Here is a 6,924-nt window from a genome sequence, read left to right on the forward strand (position 1 = left end):
AGCTTTTCGGACAGTGTCCGCCTATGTCCCTCCTCTTCGCATAAATATTTTAATTAAGATACAACGAAGCGCTAGGATTAAGTCAGCTGGATAAATGTCCCAAAAATTTTCAGGAGCTGAAAAGGAAAGGTATGCGACTTTTTTCTTACGTGGGTGCAACAGTTCAGATATACCTGTCAGACCAAGGAGTACAGTAGCAAATTCATTCTTCCACTTTCTCTTTGATACTCCTGTCTAATTCCTGCTAGCAGGTTTTCTTAGCTCCATATCTCATAACACTCTAAAAAGGAAGATTTCTGAACCTTTCTCCTGTGGAGAAGTTGCAAAGTTACAGATTTTAAGGTTTAGGGTTTAGAAACACTTGCAGATATGGAGGGTTTTTTCCCTTTTTTTTTCCTTTTCCTTTTTTTTTCCCTGTGGCGTTTTTCTAATAGTCAGCCCTAATAAATTTCAACAGAAAAGCCAAAAAGCTACGTTTAGAGTGCATCTGACGACACATGCCAGGTAACTGAGCAGGGTCTTTTCAAGTAAACCCACTTTCTGCAAGATGAACCTTGGCACGCCGCTTTCGATGTCATCGAGTGCGTGGGCTCTACTCTGGATTTGTTTGCTGCCGTCATGAGTGGCGCCGTGGGAGCAAAGGCCGCGGGGATGCGCAGGGAGGATGGGGACGATTTTGAACCGGCACCTCTCACCGACTGGCGCTCGCAAAGATCTTCTTTCCCCTCTCACTGCCCTGCACCGCACCGGGAAGCACTTAAAGCTCAGCCTGGCGAGTCATCGCCGCTGCTGCGATGACATTTGCCCACACCGGCCGCCGCTCGTTCCGACCCCTCCGCGGCAAAGCGCTGCCAGCCCGCCTGGGTCACTAGCGCCGCTCCCCCGGCCAGGGCGAGCCCTGAGACGGCAGCGCCTCTGCGGAGAGCGGCGGGAGCGCAGGGCTCTCGTACTTCCCGTCCCGCCCGGGGCGCTGCCCGTGTGCGCTGGGTGGGGAGTGAGAGGCTCCCCCGACCGGGAGGCACAGGGAAGGGACGAGGACAGGACGGGGTGCTGCCGCCGCCTGCTCCGTGGGCTGCTGACCGGCACAGAGTCCGCGCAGGCTGGGAATGTATTTTTAGTAATGATCCATATTGGTGCGCACGCGAGATAAATGTCGCGTCTGCCTCCCCCCCCCCCCCCCGCCCCATTCCCCAGCAGCATCAGTGGCCATCGGCCGCATCTCTCCGGGGTGCAACGTCAGGGACCGTCCCGGGAGCGGGGGTGGGTTCGTTTTCACTTCGGCAGGAATGGGAAGAGGAGGGGGGAGAGGATGTGGGGAACTGAAGATGACCTCTTTGATCAACGGCCTGAATGGGGAAAAAAGGATAAGCAAGAAGTTGAGGGCAATAAATTTAAGTCATGAACATGTCCCTGTAACCTCTGGCCTGGTCACTAGAGGATGAGACCGGCTTGAAATTCCGAGAGCCGCAGAGGTAGAGAGAGGGCTTTTAAGGCGATCAAGGTACCCTACTGCTCCGCCTCGGGAGCCGCTCCCTCCCAGGCCTTAATGAGTCAAAAAGCGTGAACGACACGCGAACAATTTTATCAATAGGACCATGTAAAGACCGACTGTGAGGAAAGTTATTTATTAATATAGCCGATTGTGGCTGGTTCCCATCCACTCAGAAAAGAAAAGCCCTTGCTCTGGAAGCATTCACACCAGTTCTCCAATTTTTATTCTGTCCTGTGGCTCAAAGTTGAAGTTCCCCAAGTGAAATAAATTGTCCACAAAAGAGGAAAGGAACCACATTTTCTTTTATTTTTCCTTCCCTAAAAAGGAAGGGTGAAACCGATCTAATGTGCCCACTGGAGCAAGATGCAGCGTGAAAGGCCGGGTGTTAAAAGTAAAAGCAGCCTTTGGAGCAAATGGGATGGAAAATTAAATGAAATTAAATAGCTTGAACGACCGTATTGTCCCTTATTAAAAAGACACATTAATTACATGGTTTCAGCTTTATTCAAAGACAATGTTTAGTCTCAATCAAAACATTCCACTATCGCTCTTTATATACTTAAACCGGACTACTAGAGGCACCATTAAAGAGAGATCACTTTTGCCCAGAGATGCGATGAAAGTTATTTTCCTCGGCGGCCCTTATTTATGCCCACCGCTGAACTGCCGGTGCCCCTGAGTAACACTTTGGCACACTGTTCTCCCTGATTTAACAGGTTGCCCCATAATGAGGCATGAATGTTAAGGAACAACAGTCATCCAAAGAGGCACAGTTGCAGAGAGCAATGTCCCACCAGGGAGCTCCATTCAAACCATCAAACCGCTCCGGCACAGAGAAGGTTCAACACCACATTCAGACCAGCATGAATGCCTGTATACAGGGCTCGGCTCATTATGCCGCAGAGCACCGCAGCGGAGGCTGAAACAAAATGCTGCAAGTTCATTCAGCAGGCCATACTCCGGCGGGGCGGCCCAGCCGGCGGCTCCCGGGGTGACCTTTTTCCCAAATGGCTTTGCCCCGACAGGGCTGCCCTTCCCCGGGCTGCAGGACGGGACGGCCGGGGACTCCCGTCCCCGCCAGAGACGGCCCTGAGGCTCCCGTCCCTGTTCGAGCCGGCCCCAGGGCTCTGCGGCAAGGAGATGGGGATGCAAGGCACCGGGCGGAGATCGGCGGAGAGGCTTACTGAGACCCTGTAACATGGAAATCCACTTTAAATCGAAGAGACCAGTACGGTCTGAGCGTCTTTTCTCTTACTTTTCTCTTTTTACCTCTCTCTTTTCCTTTCTTTTCTTTCCTTCTTTCCCCTTTCCCCCCTTTCCCCTTTCCCCCTTCCCCCTTCCCCCTACCCCTTTCCCTTTTCCCCTTCCCCCTTCCCCCTTTCCCCTTTCCCCTCCCCTCCCTTCCCCTCCCTTCCCCTCCCCTCCCCTTTCCAAACCTTCCCCTCCCTTCCCCTCCCTTCCCCTCCCCTCCTCTTTCCAAACCTTCCCTTCCCTTCCCTTCCCTTCCCTTCCCTTCCCTTCCCTTCCCTTCCCTTCCCTTCCCTTCCCTTCCCTTCCCTTCCCTTCCCTTCCCTTCCCTTCCCTTCCCTTCCCTTCCCTTCCCTTCCCTTCCCTTCCCTTCCCTTCCCTTCCCTTCCCTTCCCTTCCCTTCCCTTTCCTTCCCTTCCCTTCCCTTCCCTTCCCTTCCCTTCCCTTCCCCTCCCTTTTGCAATTTCCCTGTATCTTTTCCTTGATCTCGCTCACCTTCAGCTGCTCTCTCTCAAACCCCCTTCCCTTTATCTCCCTTTCCTCTGTTTCGTTCCTTCCCATCACATCCATCCCTCCCCCGTGACGCCGCCCGCAGCCGCCGCCCCGCCGCGTCGCTGCCGGTGCCGGTGCCCGGTGCCCGGTGCTGCGGGCGGGCGGGGCCGGCTGGCGGGGCCGAGCGGCTGCGGCCGGGCCGGCGGCCCCCAACCAGCTGTGCGGTGCAGACGACATGCGGGTGGGATATTAAAGCAGCTTTTGAATAGTATTCAGGTTCTATGGGAATCCGGGCAGATGACAGGAGCTCGATTTGGTATTCGTATTGTTAATCGTGAGCGTCAGCCCAGATCTGATTCAAGCACGTTTTGTGCTCGTTAAAAATTCCAGTGTAGGGGCTGGATTTTTTTTTTCTTTTAGCCCAGCTTCAATTGGAGGCGAAACTTGCCGCATAAAGTATTCAAAGTCTGTCTAAAGTTGCCTTTTAACCGGATTCCCCCCCTCCTGCAACCCCCACCATATCTCTTGGTTCTTTCGGTTGACATGGTGCAAATAAAAGTCAGTAAACTTGTTGCTGAATTGCAATGTTTCGGTGTACCTTATAAATTCATACCTTTTCTCCCTCGATCGCCTCAGAATGAGTCCCTGCCTCAATTCGATTTTCCTTGCTGTTGGGCACATTTAGGAGAAAGTCTATTTGTGAAGTTCATTTCTAGGCAAATGTATTCAAGAGCTGATTGGGATGAATAGGACCGTGTGTCAGCCGCCCCTAATTGGGATTAAAGCACTTCGGACCATATGCAGAGAGTGACAGAAATTCTCAGGTTTCATTGTGCTCAGACTTCCACCCGCCTGGACACTCCCCCTGGAAAAGGGGGATTTTTAAAGATTTCAGGGAGAAACTGAGGAAATAAAGGAGACGCAGAAAAATGACCGGACTAATGTCTCTGCGGGGATGCCAGCGTGGCAACTGCCGGGAACAAGAAGTGGCAGTGGCGGGCAGTAGCGAGAGCCCTGGCGCTGGGTTTCCCTTTGGAGGGAAGGGCAGCAAGCCTCGGCTTTCTCGTTCCCGGCTTGTATTCGGGCTTAGAAACCCTGGGGCTTTATATGGGAGTGAAAACCCCCACGGGAAAACTTCCCTGGGTGATTCTAGCCTAAGGAACAGGCTCCCAGGGGAGAAGGGAGGCAGGGAGAGGAGATGCGACTATCAGGGAGACGCCGCTGCACGCCCAGGCCAGGGCTGGTATCAGGGAAATGAATTTTTCGGAGATGCGGTCCTGCTGCAGCAGAGACGGTCGAAGGTTGTACTCCCTGCTCGGGCCTGCCCGATCTGGCGGAAGATGCCACGGCCCAGACTGGATGATCTTTCAAGGGTTTCTTTCAATCCAAACCATTCTGTCAGTCTATGTTTCTAACCCAAAGCTGCTCCACCTCCATATCCACCCATTGCCCTATCTGTCCATCTGTGCGTTTGCCTACCAGCCGTGCCCGAACAGCCCCGGCAGCGCAAAGCATCCTGCCGCTGTGGACTCTGCGCTTGTGGGGCCGTAGTGAGACGCCACCTCCAAAGCTCAGGCCTGGCCTCGACACTGTGACTATTCCCTGTGTGAGTTCATCTGGGTGTGGTAGCCCAAAACATGGCGAGAAAATTATTTAGGTTAGTGATTTTTAAACTCTGCGGTCAGTTATCGGAATGACGATGTTTAATCACATCAAGATCAGACGGGGAAGAGCCTGTACCGCTATCGGGGCCTTTGTTTGCAGAGCTAATTTGTCCCAGCGTGGTGATGAAAAGCTAGTGACCGTCTGCTGCTCTCGTCCGTTGCGCTCTCCTCTGGAAATCAGCTATCTCCCCGACGGGGCGGTTTTGTGCCGAAGTACCCGGCAAGCCTGTGTGCCGCTGGAGGCACAGACCGTGTCCCCGCGGAGCCCGGCAGAGCTCGGCAGCCCCGGGGTGATACGGAACAACGTTCTTTGGTGATGGAGAGCTAGGTGTCCCCTCCGCTCGGGAAATGCCCTGGCACTATCAATAGGCTGGTCCGTGGCAGTGGAAGGGTCCTACTCGCGCCGCCTGATTATGCCCCTCACTTATGCGGCCACCTTCCAACGCCCCGTGGGTCTGGTCGGGTGGGGAAAGCAAATGGGGCTGACCAAGGCGAAGTGTGCCCAGTGTCCTGGGCACGGTGCCCTATTTCCAGCGCTGCGCTGGGCTCGGTTTGCGACATGCAAAGCCCGGCTGTCCTGGAAAGCAGCGGTACGACTCTTAACAGCAAATGTTGCTGAAATCTCAGATCAAGGACTGAAGTCCGTTCTCTGGGGTGGGTTTGCCCCTGCATTCCGCCCCTGGTAAGTGGAAGATGTGGTTTAGGGGAGACTCACAGAGCCCTCCACGTCTCCTCCCGCACCGCCAGGTGCCCGACATTCATATTTCTGCAAGACAAAGAGCGGCGGGCACGGTCGTGCGTCGCGGTGTGCGGGGGGCCGCCGCTGAGCCCGGGAGAAGCCACTGACTTAATTTCGCCGCAACCGCGGCTGGCTATGGGCCGCCGAAAAAGTCTAGCCCTGACATACCTCTGCCCCGAGACGGCTGCGATATTTGAATGAAAAAAGAAAGGGCATTCCCGCGCCAGCCGACACCGTTGCCCCAGCTTTCGGAGGGCGGGACGCGGCAAGTTTACCAGCACATCCCGAGCCCTGCCAGGGCGCCCCGCGTTTGCCTCCTGCCGAGCCAAACCTTGGCCTCTGCCCGAGGAGAAAAGCGCGGCCGAGGGCCAGGGCGAGGGAACAGGCGCCCGGCCTCCAGCTGCCCATCGCTCCCGAGATACCCGCGGAAGGGATGTCCAGGACGGCCCAATGCCCGGAGGCTGCTTCGCGGGGTAAAGGCAGAGCTTCGCGCAGCTGCCTACAGCTACAGCATCCGTACGTGTCACAGACACCTCAGAGGCAGCAGGGATGCGGGGTTGCCCGTGAGCCCGTACATGCGCACCCGGGTATTTATAAGTCGGTGTGCTGGAGTCACTATGATCGTTTCTTTCCATGGTTTTTGTGACAGGAGCGCAGGGATGAAGGCCCTTCATCTCCTTCCTGACCTTCACTCAGAGACAGAGCTGTGATTTATTGAAAACCATGTGGAAAAGCCAAAGGTTACCGAACGTATGCGGGACCTATGCATTAGGAAACATCTGCAAAAGTCTGCGTGGTGCCTAGGAACCGAGTTGTTCCTGTGCTCCGGGAGCAGCAGGATGAAGAAACAGAGGGTGCTTTTCTCCCTCTCCGTCCTGCAGCATCAAATATCCCAGGGAATCCCAGAGCTATATTCTGATCCAAGCTCACTCTGAGTCGGGCTGTGTAAAGACAGTGGTTGTAACACTTAAATCAGGTTCCCTCCACCTCTGGGCAGGCAAGCTAGCATTGGCTTTTTATTTCAGCCTGGGCTTTAATTGTTTGGGGTTTTTAAAAATACAGTGGGAGTACCATTCTCTGAACGTTTCCACAGACTGTCTCTATCCGTTCTGACAGCTTGATAGATCCTAGCCCGACCCTGAATCTCTTCCAGGGATGAAATTGTGCAGCGATAGGGGAAGCCAAATCACGCAGGCAGAGCGCTCATCCCGCAAAGCTCCCTTCCTCATCCTCAGAGGACTGCTCTGCCGTGCTCAGCTCGGCTCAAGGCGAAAAAAAATTACACACAG

Source organism: Pseudopipra pipra, chromosome 3 (assembly GCF_036250125.1).
Source record: "Pseudopipra pipra isolate bDixPip1 chromosome 3, bDixPip1.hap1, whole genome shotgun sequence".
Lineage (NCBI taxonomy): Eukaryota > Metazoa > Chordata > Aves > Passeriformes > Pipridae > Pseudopipra > Pseudopipra pipra.